The 14,842-nt window shown below is 42.9% G+C and overlaps 1 protein-coding gene across 1 annotated transcript in view; it reads right to left on the bottom strand.

Annotated features, from left to right (window-relative positions):
* The window catches only part of LOC126424681 (collagen alpha-2(I) chain-like), a 170,873-nt gene that overhangs the window by 58,151 nt on the left and 97,880 nt on the right, over positions 1 to 14,842 (bottom strand). The gene's annotated exons all lie outside the window — the stretch shown is intronic.

The raw sequence follows: 14,842 nt of genomic DNA, 5'->3' as shown, positions 1-14,842 counted from the left end.
TCACACACATCCATGCCCGAGGTAGGATTCGAACCTGCGGCCGTAGCGGTCGCTCGGTTCCAGACTGTGGCGCCTAGAACCACTCGGCCACTCCGCCCGGCACAAGGGGTGCAAGCCCCCTCCATGAAAAACACGACCACACCATAACACCAGCACCTCCGAATTTACTTTTGGCACTGCACACGCTGGCAGAAGACGTTCGCCGGGTATTCGCAATTCCACTGTTCAGTCATCCAATGTTTACGCTCCTTATACCAAGCGAAGCGTCGTTTGGCACTTACCGGCGTCATGTGTGAAACCCAAGTTTTCTCGCCTCCCACCTAACTGTCATAGTACTTGCAGTGGATTCTGATACAGTTTGGAATTCCTGTGTGATGGTCTGGATAGATGTCTGCCTATTACACATTACGACCCTTTTCAACTGTCGGCGGTCTCTGTCAGTCAACAGACGACGTCGGCCTGTACGCTGTTGTGCTGTTCGTGCTCCTTCACGTTTCCACTTCACTTCCACATCGGAAACAATGGACCTAGGGATATGTAGGAGTGTTGAAATTTCGCGTGCAGACGTATGAGATAAGTGACACCCAATCACCAACCACATTCGAAGTCCGTGAGTTCCGCGGACCGCCCTATTCTGCTGTCTCAAGATGTATAATGACTACTGAGGTCGCTGATATGAAGGACCTGGCAGTAAATGGCAACACAACACACCTAATATGAAAAACATGTGGTTTGGAGGTGTCCGGATAATTTTGATCACACAGTGTATTCTTACTACATGACTCCTCTAACCAGTGTATAGCATGGCAATTGTGAAGACTACAGAAGGAGAACAGACACGTAAATGACCAGCGGAAAGTTATAAATTTGTGTGCATACTAAAGCGCCAAAGAAACTGGTATAGGGATGATTATTCAAATACAGACAAACAGGCAGAACACGGCGCTGCGGTCGGCTGAGCCTATAGAAGACATCAAGTGTCTGGTGCAGTTGTTAGATCGGTTACTGCTGCTACAATGGCAGATTATCAAGATTTAAGTCTACATCTACATCGTCCTTTTTGCAGGGTACTGCAAACTATTGTTTTCGAGCGCGAAATGCTTGAAAACGAACGTCCCAAGGAAAGGGGTGGTTTCATTGACGTCCTTCATGTCACCTCCTGACGCCTTCTCGTGCCGATTCATCTACATCTACATTTATACTCCGCAAGCCACCCAACGCTGTGTGGCGGAGGGCACTTTACGTACCACTGTCATTACCTCCCTTTCCTGTTCCAGTCGCCTATAGTTCGCGGGAAGAGCGATTGCCGGAAAGCCTCCGTGCGCGCACGAATCTCTCTAATTTTACATTCGTGATCTCCTCTGGAAGTATAAGTAGGGGGAAGCAATATATTCGATACCTCATCCAGAAACGCACCCTCTCGAAACCTGGACAGCAAGCTACACCGCGATGCAGAGCGCCTCTCTTGCAGAGTCTGCCACTTGAGTTTGCTAAACATCTCCGTAACACTATCACGGTTACCAAATAACCCTGTGACGAAACGCACCGAACTTCTTTGGGTCTTCTCTATCTCCTCCGTCAACCCGATCTGGTACGGATCCCACACTGATGAGCAATCCTCAAGTATAGGTCGAACGAGTGTTTTGTAAGCCACCTCCTTTGTTGATGGAGTACATTTCTAAGGAATCTTCCAATGAATCTCAACCTGGTACCCGCCTTACCAACAATTAATTTTATATGATCATTCCACTTCAAATCGTTCCGCACGCATACTCCCAGATATTTTACAGAAGTAACTGCTACCAGTGTTTGTTCTGCTATCATATAATCATACAATAGAGGATCCTTCTTTCTATGTATTCGCAATACATTACATTTGTCTATTTTAAGGGTCAGTCGCCACTCCCAGCACCAAGTGCCTATCAGCTGCAGATCTTCCTGCATTTCGCTGCAATTTTCTAAAGCTGTACTTCTCTGTATACTGCAGAATCATCCGCGAAAAGCCGCATGGAACTTCCGACACTATCTACTAGGTCATTTATATATATTGTGAAAAGTAATGGTCCCATAACACTCCCCTGTGGCACGCCAGAGGTTACTTTAACGTCTGTAGACGTCTCTCCATTGATAACAACATGCTGTGTTCTGTTTGCTAAAAGCTCTTCAATCCAGCCACACAGCTGGTCTGATATTCCGTAGGCTCTTACTTTGTTTATCAGGCGACAGTGCGGAATTGTACCGAACGCTTTCCGGAAGTCAAGGAAAATAGCATCTACCTGGGAGCCTGTATCTAATATTTTCTGGGTCTCATGAACATATAAAGCGAGTTGGGTCTCACACGATCGCTGTTTCCGGAATCCATGTTGATTTCTACAGAGTAGATTCTGGGTTTCCAGAAACGACATGATACGCGAGCAAAAACCATGTTCTAAAATTCTACAACAGATCGACGTCAGAGATATAGGTCTATAGTTTTGCGCATCTGCTCGACGACCCTTCTTGAAGACTAGGACTACCTGTGCTCTTTTCCATTCATTTGGAACCTTCCGTTCCTCTAGACACTTGCGGTACACGGCTGTTAGAAGGGGGGGGGGGGGGGGGCAAGTTTTTTCGCGTACTCTGTGTAGAATCGAATTGGTATCCCGTCAGGTCCAGTGGACTTTCCTCTGTTGAATGATTCCAGTTGCTTTTCTATTGCGTGGACACTTATTTCGATGTCAGCCATTTTTTCGTTTGTGCGAGGATTTAGAGAAGGAACTGTAATGCGGTCTTCCTCTGTGAAACAGCTTTGGAGAAAGGTGTTTAGTATTTCAGATTTACGCGTGTCATCCTCTGTTTCAATGCCATCATCATCCCGGCGTGTCTGGATATGCTGTTTCGAGCCACTTACTGATTTAACGTAAGACCAGAACTTTCTAAGATTTTCTGTCAAGTGAGTTTGAAGGTGGTGTTATAGCCGGCGCACGAGCGATGGGGCAAAGTATCTCCGATGTCGTGATGAAGTGGGGGATTTTTCCGTACTACAATTTCACAAATGTACCGTGAATATCAGGAATACGGTAAAACACCAAATCTGCAACATTGCTGCGGACTTAAATAGATCCAGCAGGAAAGGGACCAATGGAAAAGAATCGTTCAACGTGTCAGTAGTGCAACCCTTCCGTCTGTTTCCCAAAGGGAATTGTTTCATAGCTCTGCTGAGAAGTGTCAATATATGCGGGAACGTCCCCTGTCTCGGATGCAGACTTGAATCCGTCGAGTCACACCATCGATGAGATCATCAAGCAAAGCCTGGTGCAAGTTGTCCCAGCCTTCAGCAGAGATTATGCAGAAGTAACGCTACAGCACGTAGTTGTGGTCGATGTCCGATAATAGCGCGCTTCAGCAACACCAACTCAAAGGAAGGCCTCGGCGCTTGTTGGTGACGTCACGCCAGCTAGGCACGGCGAACGCCAGGTCTGTTGCAGGTAGAAACGCCTGTGCGTGCTTATCACTATAAATCTCTTATTTTTGGACAAACTGTTTGGTATTGTTTTGGATTCTGCAGTTTTATTTAGATCAAAGATTTTATTACTATCGTAAAGCTACAAATGAAGATCAGACTTCTGTATTACTGAATCCTGTCGAAACAAACGCAGAAAAATATGAGAAGATGCTTTGCCCCATTGCAAGCTTCGGAAATTTTACATTCAAGTAACTATATTTACTCGATCCATTTTGTTATCGAAACTTACCCCAACCCCCTTACAATGAACTCATTTCTTTTATTTATTTTCGTTTGACATCGTCACTGGAAATGTGAAGTAATGTACATGTGTAAAAGTCCAACTGTTACCAGTCATTAGATTACAGTCGTTTTCAACGAAAGGAATTCTAAGCAGGAAACAAAATAGGTTCATACATCGAAAATACTGCTGAGCTTAAACTTTTTTAAACATGCACATTAGAAAAGATAAATATTCCCATCTTGCAACTGAAAGGAGAAACTTTATAAGATAAATAAATTTTATTTGATAAAACAAGTATCTCTCTTTTGCCCCTTCTTCTGTCCCCCACCCCCTCCCCCAACGTGTACAATCGCAAGATATTCCATTAACATTCAGTGCTCCTCACCCCATAGTCAACTAAGATACCTAAAGAAGAGCACCAATATGTTCACAGTTTCTTGTAAAAGCAACCAAGTACAAACGTAACTTCCTCAGATTTACAACTAAGGTAAAGAAGCACGAATTCTGATGCTGCTGGACCATGAAGTTGTTTTTGTACATGAATCCTTAAAACAGGTGGAAATTTAAGTTCAGGAGTACACTATTTGTTAAGAAGTGTAATGAATTGCACAATTAATTGATTGCAGAAATCTCTCAGAACAATGTGTGTTGGTCAACTACCGCCAATAGTTTCACTTTTTCCTGTGTCAGAGAGGGAGACACCACCATTATGACTACACTCAGTCGCAAAAGTATCGGGAGAGCACGTAACGGCGCATGAACAAATACAGAATTTGCACTTTGTAATGTATTATTGTGGCCAAGATAGATACGAAGCCCACACCTACTACAGTAGTACAAGTTTATATGCCAACTAGCTCTGCAGATGACGAAGAAATTGAAGAAATGTATGATGAAATAAAAGAAATTATTCAGATTGTGAAGGGAGATGAAAATTTAATAGTTATGGGTGACTGGAATTCGAGTGTAGGAAAAGGGAGAGAAGGAAACATAGTAGGTGAATATGGATTGGGGGACAGAAATGAAAGAGGAAGCCGCCTGGTAGAATTTTGCACACAGCACAACATAATCATAACTAACACTTGGTTTAAGAATCATGAAAGAAGGTTGTATACATGGAAGAACCCTGGAGATACTAAAAGGTATCAGATAGATTATATAATGGTAAGACAGAGATTTAGGAACCAGGTTTTAAATTGTAAGACATTTCCAGGGGCAGATGTGGACTCTGGTTATTGGTTATGACCTGTAGATTAAAACTGAAGAAACTGCTAAAAGGTGGGAATTTAAGGAGATGGGACCTGGATAAACTGAAAGAACCAGAGGTTGTACAGAGATTCAGGGAGAGCATAAGGGAGCAATTGACAGGAATGGGGGAAATAAATACAGTAGAAGAAGAATGGGTAGCTTTGAGGGATGAAGTAGTGAAGGCAGCAGAGGATCAAGTAGGTAAGAAGACGAGGGCTAGTAGAAATCCTTGGGTAACAGAAGAAATATTGAATTTAATTGATGAAAGGAGAAAATATAAAAATGCAGTAAGTGAAACAGGCAAAAAGGAATACAAACGTCTCAAAAATGAGATCGACAGGAAGTGCAAAATGGCTAAGCAGGGATGGCTAGAGGACAAATGTAAGGATGTAGAGGCCTATCTCACTAGGGGTAATATAGATACCGCCTACAGGAAAATTAAAGAGACCTTTGGAGATAAGAGAACGACTCGTATGAATATCAAGAGCTCAGATGGAAACCCAGTTCTAAGCAAAGAAGGGAAAGCAGAAAGGTGGAAGGAGTATATAGAGGGTCTATACAAGGGCGATGTACTTGAGGACAATATTATGGAAATGGAAGAGGATGTAGATGAAGATGAAATGGGAGATACGATACTGCGTGAAGAGTTTGACAGAGCACTGAAAGACCTGAGTAGAAACAAGGCCCCCGGAGTAGACAATATTCCATTGGAACTACTGACGGCCGTGGGAGAGCCAGTCCTGACAAAACTCTACCATCTGGTGAGCAAGATGTATGAAACAGGCGAAATACCCTCAGACTTCAAGAAGAATATAATAATTCCAATCCCAAACAAAGCAGGTGTTGACAGATGTGAAAATTACCGAACTATCAGCTTAATAAGTCACAGCTGCAAAATACTAACACGAATTCTTTACAGACGAATGGAAAAACTAGTAGAAGCCGACCTCGGGGAAGATCAGTTTGGATTCCGTAGAAACACTGGAACACGCGAGGCAATACTGACCTTACGACTTATCTTAGAAGAAAGATTAAGGAAAGACAAACCTACGTTTCTAGCATTTGTAGACTTAGAGAAAGCTTTTGACAATGTGGACTGGAATACTCTCTTTCAAATTCTGAAGGTGGCAGGGGTAAAATACAGGGAGCGAAAGGCTAATTACAATTTGTACAGAAACCAGATGGCAGTTATAAGAGTCGAGGGACATGGAAGGGAAGCAGTGGTTGGGAAGGGAGTAAGACAGGGTTGTAGCCTCTCCCCGATGTTGTTCAATCTGTATATTGAGCAAGCAGTAAAGGAAACAAAAGAAAAATTCGGAGTAGGTATTAAAATTCATGGAGAAGAAATAAAAACTTTGAGGTTCGCCGATGACATTGTAATTCTGTCAGAGACAGCAAAGGACTTGGAAGAGCAGTTGAATGGAATGGACAGTGTCTTGAAAGGAGGATATAAGATGAACATCAAAAAAAGCAAAACAAGGCTAATGGAATGTAGTCTAATTAAGTCGGGTGATGCTGAGGGAATTAGATTAGGAAATGAGGCACTTAAAGTAGTAAAGGAGTTTTGCTATTTGGGGAGCAAAATAACTGATGATGGTCGAAGTAGAGAGGATATAAAATGTAGGCTGGCAATGGCAAGGAAAGCGTTTCTGAACAAGAGAAATTTGTTAACATCCAGTATTGATTTAAATGTTAGGAAGTCAGTTCTGAAAGTATTTGTATGGATTGTAGCCATGTATGGAAGTGAAACATGGACGATAAATAGTTTGGACAAGAAGAGAATAGAAGCTTTCGAAATGTGGTGCTACAGAAGAATGCTGAAGATTAGATGGGTAGATCACATAACTAACGAGGAAGTATTGAATAGGATTGGGGAGAAGAGAAGTTTGTGGCACAACTTGACCAGAAGAAGGGATCGGTTGGTAGGACATGTTCTGAGGCATCAAGGGATCACCAATTTAGTATTGGAGGGCAGCGTGGAGGGTAAAAATCGTAGAGGGAGACCAAGAGATGAATACACTAAGCAGATTCAGAAGGATGTAGGTTGCAGTAGGTACTGGGAGATGAAAAAGCTTGCACAGGATAGAGTGGCATGGAGAGCTGCATCAAACCAGTCTCAGGACTGAAGACCACAACAACAACAACAATGTATTTGGGACTCTGGGAACGATGTCGCAACGTGAAACACGCGTCAAATACGAAGAATTGTTGTCGAACATGTGTCTGTTACGTAATATTTCCTGAAAACGGCTTGGGAAGGTGCAACAAAAGTATTCGGACAAAGGCGGACAACGTGAGAGAATAGTTCATTCCGAGACGTACACAGGGTGAAGCGACTCCAGTGTATCCCGTATTTCCGCGAGACGATAGCGATGATTAGTAAACACGTATCGCGAGCCTGTGCAGGTCGACGGTGGGACGCAGAGGGAAGTGTTCTACGTTCGAGCAAAGGCAACTTGTAGTTTATCATCACGCGAAGGGGAAAACCTGCAAGGAAATTACCGCAGTAGTGAACATGAAGAAAAGTACAGTTAACGACATTATTAAACGGTTCGAGAAAGAAGACCGATTGGAATTCCGTTGCAGTACAGGACGGCAACGGACATTTTCACAGAGAGATGAACGTGTGATTGTGCGAAAGGTACAACAGAATCCGAAAATATCTGCCACACGAATTGCAGGTGAGGTGGAGGGAGAGCTTGGTATAAAAGTTCATCCCGAAACCGTGCGGAGAGTACTACGACGATCGCAGTACCGTGGTCGAGTGGCACTGCGAAAGCCATTCATAAATGCAGTGTGCCAGAAGAAACGTATGCAGTTTGCGAGGGAATACACCGAATACGATCAGGCTTGGTGGAATATGGTGATATTTTGCGACGAATCTAAATTTACACTATGGCAAAGCGACGGAAAGGCAAACGTGTGGCGAAAGACCAATGAAGAGCTGAATCCCAGGAACCTCAAACCAACAGTAAAGTTTGGAGGTGGGAGCATCATTGTGTGGGGATGCATGCCCGGAAATGGTGTGGGTGATTTAGTGTTCATTGATGATACGATGAACAAGGAAGCGTATTTGAATATACCGCGAGGACATTTGAAGCAGAGTGCACGACATCTAGGTATTGCGAACAACTTTCATTTTTATCAGGATAATGATCCCAAGCTTACCGCGCATATTGTACAATTGTGGTTGCTCTTCAATTGCCCGAAAGTATTGCACCCCCCTCCCCAATCGCCACATCTTAACCCAATCGAACATTTGTGGGATATACCGAGCGAGGTGGCGCAGTGGTTAGCACACTGGACTCGCATTCGGGAGGACGACGGTTCAATCCCGTCTCCGGCCATCCTGATTTAGGTTTTCCGTGATTTCCCTAAATCGCTTCAGGCAAATGCCGGGATGGTTCCTTTGAAAGGGCACGGCCGATTTCCTTCCCCATCCTTCCCTCACCCGAGCTTGCGCTCCGTCTCTAATGACCTCGTTGTCGACGGGACGTTAAACACTAATATCCTCCTCCATTTGTGGGATAAATTGAAACGGAATCTCCGCACGTACATCTATACGAAGGAGACCATGGAAGAGAAACTACGCGAAGAATGGGCAAATATAGGCCCAGATTTCACGAAAAAAACTCGTGGAAAGTATGCCTAGTAGATTGGAGGAGGTATTGAAAACGAAAGGTGGACCCACAAGGTATTGACATTTTCGTCGTACAACTTACGAACGTTTATTGGACAGTGTCCGAATACTTTTGTAGCAGCAGGGTGTGCAGGATGTTTCATTTTTGTTGTTAATTTTTCTGTTATTTATGTTTTGGAAACGAAATAATACAATAATTCTTTTGTAATTATTGTTGTTACTCATATATAACTCTAATAAATATGTTTGGGTTTCATAGTCAGTGTTTCTCGAGTACTCATTGTGATACTTCCCACTGTCCGAACACTTTTGCGACTGAGCGTATGCCTGCAACAGACGTGGCGTTCGCCGTGCCTGACTGACGTGACGTCACGAACAAGCGCCGAGGCCTTCCTTGGTGTTGGCTTCAGTCGACCCCACTGCTCCCGGGAACAGGTAGCAAGGTGACGGTCGTAGCAAGGTGACGGAACGTGTTCACGAGAACAGCACATCTGCAAGCGACTTATTATCCATTACTGTACCACATCACTGTGAATCAGGTGTACATGTCGGTCAGCTTCCCTGGTTGACAAGCTGTCTGCGTGTAACGTGATGACACGGACCTGCTCATTCGCTGCTGCTGTCCTTCGTGCCACGATGGATGTTAACTCCAATGTCCCACAGATATCTCTGGTTCTTCCTTACTTGTATTTCATTTCAACTGAAATGTTGCGATCTCTTCGAGTGTGGTGTTCTACAGGCAAGCAGTGCTCATGATACCTGTGTGTGTGTGTGTGTGTGTGTGTGTGTGTGTGTGTGTGTGTTTACAGTCGTCAGGGAAGACCTTCTGCCCGGTACAGGAACAGCCACATTAGCAACACACCTGCGCGGCGTTTTTGTTGCTGTGTATACGTTTATGTTGAGAGGCACCCACTTTGCCTTGCTCATACAGTGGCATCAAGCAGTCAGGCCTGCAAGATGAGTGGTCTGCTAAGCGAGTGGATTCATTCTTGATTTATCGAGTAACATGAACTCTCGTACTCACAATTTAAGTTACAAGTTATCCTCCTATATGATTAATACGCAACGGAAACACGCATCTGACTATCAATAATTTACAGAACTCTGACTGTACACTACGCACTGGCAATACCACATTTTCTTTTTTGTCTTTTATTTAACGGCTTTTGTCAACACGTGGCCACCGCACACATTATAAATTCGGGACATTATGACAACATACAATTCGAAGTAAAAGTCCATCAATCTTTTTCTTTTCAGTATCTTATTTATTCCGATAAATTCTCTAACCTAAACACACAAATTCTACAACCTACAACAATAACACATAAGAAATTCCGCCCAGTGGGCATGGCTTTACAATGGTGAATCTCTATATTATGGTCTCGTAATTACTTTTAACGCTACAGTGCACTTTCTGGATAGGATGGTGGATCTTTTATTATACCTCACACTTCGACTCTCACAATCATCATCACTAAACTTTCCTCCAGACCGAGCGGTACCGAAGGAACAAGCATAACCCACTAATCTTTTGAAACTACCTCGCTACTCTCCCATGCAAACCACACATACCCAAATTACATGACATACACCACACTACAACATGAAATACTACACAGAGAATAGTCACAACATTACCACTTTCAGCTTTACCACTTCAATTAATATTTATCCCAGTTTCACACGACACTGCCCCACTTTGTAATTCTACTTTCCTACTATGAACTCTGGAGATATTTGCACGTCTTCCTGTGCAATGCAAGCCAAGTGGCGTTGCTGGATAGACGGCCGACTCACCTTGCTTCTCTCTCAGAGTTTGAATCAAGCGTCACACGGAATCATATCACGCAAAGCAATATTAAGAACATCACACACGCGGGTCCTCAACTGATACCATGGACGAGTACTTCTCTTTATCTTTTGTCTCATACACAGTTTGAGACTCACACAGTACTCACCACGTGTAAGTACTCGTCTCTAATTTCAAGTCCTGCACACGCCATTTCTTAAATATTTCAACTTATGGTACACACGCTATTTCTTAAATATTTCAACTTATTGTACACACGCTAGTAATTCAGCTTAACTTAAGCACACGGAAGTATTTCAACTTAATGCTACACGTGGTTTCATTGTGACCGTTAGTCACTCCCGAAGATTCCTACAATCCCATTAATATTACCTGCCTGACATTTAATTCTCCCCACAAAAGTTCCTGAAATAGAGAAATTAATATTTCAAACTACTCTTAAATATTCCACATGCATACCATGTCTCCACTCTTTCGTCATTACGGAGCACAACTAAAACAGGTCTTAACAGCACAAGATCCAGCGGCAGAGTGCTGAAATATGGCCGTTCTCGAGGTGCTCTCGCACCTCTGTCGAAGTGGGGGGAGCACCTTCTTACCGTATTGGTCAGCCACATTTCAAGCACTCAAAGCTCTGGTAAATTTCATCTCTTTGGTCCCACCAAAGGTGGCCAAAGGATCGACTCAAAGATGATCATATATTCACATTCACTATCTGCGGTTAGCAGACGACCATGCATTCATTCATTTCACAGATCTCACCAAACTGGATGTAGGGATTTACTTTGTGGGAGTGCACATGTGATCAATTAAATAAATAAATTGTCATTTTTTCCCACACTGGTATCTGGCTTCGCTGTATTAATTGAAATTGAGTTATTTTACAAACAAAATGTGTTGTTCTGACAAAAATAATGAAGTATTTCGTACCTATTTTCAATGTCGGGCGGTACTGTACCCTTTCAATGTGACCCACCACCAGTACCGTTCAGCACCTGGAGTCATCCATCAGCCTCCTCTTTTGCGTCGTCGTTCCGTGCCTGCATCATCTCGTCTCACCACCCACGCCGGCGCTTTCGTTCAACACCCACGTTGCCTCCGCGTTCGTCGTCGACGCCTTTCGTCACTCACCTCGCCATTGTTTTTTTTTCTCCGCGCCTGTGTCAGCTCCTACCTTCGCCGGTAAACTGCTACAGGCGTTGTTCTCCGTCACCTGCTGCCATCGTCGACAGAGCAAGGACCACCCCCAGCACAGTCATCCTCGATTCTCCTTCAGCTGCACAGTCGCCACAGTAGACTCTGCTCTTCCAGAACCAGACGAAAGTCGAAAACGTTAAGAATGTTGCGCTAGAGGATGAAAACGTGCCCGATCACTGTAAACGACTCTGTCCACAAAGCAGAATTGCATTTTCTGTACCTAAATTACTGACCGATTATAAAAAATGGTCACCCGGTCACTCAGCTGCTGCAGTACGTCACCTATCTAAGGGCTTCCAGGAGCAGCAGAAATTTGATTCTCAGAATTTAATACACAGTAATTATTGAGCGAATTCAAATATTTAAAGAGCTGTAGTAATCTACTCACTTAGAGGTTTAACCCAATAAGTCAAGTAAAATAGTTACCAGTAGTAATACGCTAATGTCGGAGCACAAAAAGGGGGAATATATGTTTTTCTACAAGACTGACAGAGAAGTAGGGAACCAGCTGCCTCTGTCCTCATTCCACCCTCCTCACCAAGCCACGCGGGATTAGCCGAGCGGTCTAGGGCGCTGCAGTCATGGACTGTGAGGCTGGTCCCGGCGGAGGTTCGAGTCCTCCCTCGGGCATGGGTGTGTGTGTTTGTCCTTAGGATAATTTAGGTTAAGTAGTGTGTAAGCTTAGGGACTGATGACCTTAGCAGTTAAGTCCCATAAGATTTCACGCACATTTGAACATTTCCTCCTCACCAAAAATGTTGGCATGCGAACACATTGGCGCTCTTTTATCACATAAAATTTTAAATGTCTCCAACTGTCTCCCTTTTCTCCGGCTGATTTACAGTAACCCCATAGCCCTGGCTTCTCCCCTCTCACTTTACACTATCTCCTTTTATCTTTCTTTCCCATTGCCATTGTTTCCACCCTAATTCGGCGGCTCAACTATTGTGGAGGTAACTTATATATACTTTCCCCTATACCCAAATGTTTAAAATTTCTGTCCATAATGCGCCCTCTCCTATACCTACGTATTTAAGGACCCAGACCCTCAAGCCTATGTATCGCCTTTCCTCATCAGTATTTTTCATTTCCACAGTCTTCTCTCTCTTTTGCTCGCATTGCTTCTCTCTCTCTTCATCTTCTAGTGCCATTCACTGACCATCAATATCTTGTCCTTCTTTGGCTCCCTCTGCTTCTGTTTCACTCTCTTACCATCTCCCTTCCTCTCTCTCCCACCCTCCCTCTCTCTCTCTCTGTCTCTCTCTCTCTCTCACCCTCTGTGTCTCTCTCTCTCATCTTCTTCCTCTCTCCCACCTTCCCTCTCTCTCACCATTCCTCTCTCGCTCTCTGCCACATTCTCTTTCCCACCACCACTGTCTCCTCTCTGACTCCCACTGTCACTGTCTCCTCTCTCTTCCTCCGTCACTCTTTCTCTGCTACTCTCTTTTACAACAAAACTGCTCGAATATGTTTACATGTCATAATGTTTGGTTAAGATGGTGGAATGAGGATTGAGACAGCTGGTTCTCTTGTTTTCGCTGCTACAGACGGGTATGCTGCCTATATAAAGCGAATTCTACAGGTGAGTACAGTTCTGAGTGTTTATTTGTATACTTCGACTCAGTTATGTCCTTTGTATATATTAACAACAAACAGGTACACGTAATTAAGGTTAACACAAAATCGTTTGCTTTCAATTTTTTCTGGATACTTCACTCATCGATTACAATTAATCCAAAATGCTCGTGTTATGATTTACATCTTAAAAAGTGAAAAATGCTTTTAGATGTATTTCAATGAACTTTCCAATCCTCCAATTCTACATAATTTTTGACAGCCATTTTAAGTTTCAGCCATATCAAGGCCCTCTTTAGCCCATTATTTTTCACTCCGGTACCACGTACGGAATATTTGTATAGGCGTGAAGTGTGAATTGTACAGAACAGCGCGTCGTAAAGTTTTATTGGCCTAAAAATACTGCCTAAAAACATAATGTCAGAACTCTTTCGCTGTCCCTAGAACCCTAGCCATACGTTCGTTACGTCACTTAAAACTAGATTTATGCTTCAAACTGTACATGACGTGCATATTTTACGTGCGTAAGTACGATACTTTGAACTTCTGGATCGCTGTAACGGATAATGATATCGAAGCAGTTTTCGGTTTTCTCTGAGAATATCATCTTAAGAACATATGGCAAAAAGTTTCGACGATCGGATGTGAGTAGAAATTTTGGAAGTGGTCATTCCCGCAATTCATACCCAAAAATTATGATTTCCGGGATTTTCTCAGGAGCTATCCGTGAACATATGGTGCTTTCGTAACGCGCCTAAGATCCACCTAGACCCCACTGATGCAAAACAACCAACCGGTTTCTTTAAATTTTCTGGACCAGTGGAGTTGTGTTACGTTTAAATTTTGACCCTTGTTCTTCCGATAGGTATACAAATGGTCACTAGGTCAAGGATTACTCAAAACATTTAACCCCTTGTCTCTGTGATCAATAGAACCCTAGATATGACTCCCTGAAAAAACAGAAGCATGTCGCACATAAATTAAGAGCGGCAACAGAAAAGTCATAATATTAATCCTTAATTTTAATACTTAATCTTTCATTTTTGTTCAGGTGTTGACTATGAGTTGAGTAACGATTTCGCTGCAGACTACATTTTCCAAGTTTTTTTTTATGTGGGACGTTTTTGCAACAAACTCATGGCATGTAATTGCATTTTAATGAATATTTAGCATTTTTCCAAGTACGAAACATATACGAGTTATCTCATATTTGCTCTGAAACGGACTTTCTGACACTAACAAATAACTAACTAATTAACTTTCGAGGTCTGATGCCTTTCTATTCATACACTGATGACATATGAATCAGTAAAATAATTATTGAAATTGCAGTTTTAAAAAATTTCATAATAACGGTATTTGATATTGAATATTTTACTACCAGTACAGTGTATTACACCACTGTGTGTTTCGAATGGTGTGCATTTATTCGTCAAAAAATACTCGTGAACAGAAAATGTTTATATGTCTAACTAGTAAATGTACAAGTAATTAACGTAGATAAATGGATACATTCAAGATATTGAATTTTGATGTAACGGAAGTGAAAGTGGATGACGATGTTTAGTGACCACTGTATCGGTCAGTACTATATAGTGTCTCTTGGTCCGCCCCATTGAAAAAGTTGCGGGAATGTACACT

This window comes from Schistocerca serialis, chromosome 10, assembly GCF_023864345.2.
Source record: "Schistocerca serialis cubense isolate TAMUIC-IGC-003099 chromosome 10, iqSchSeri2.2, whole genome shotgun sequence".
Classification (NCBI taxonomy): domain Eukaryota; kingdom Metazoa; phylum Arthropoda; class Insecta; order Orthoptera; family Acrididae; genus Schistocerca; species Schistocerca serialis.
The sequence above is the reverse complement of the archived record's forward strand: the minus strand, read 5'-3'. Positions and strand labels throughout refer to the sequence as shown.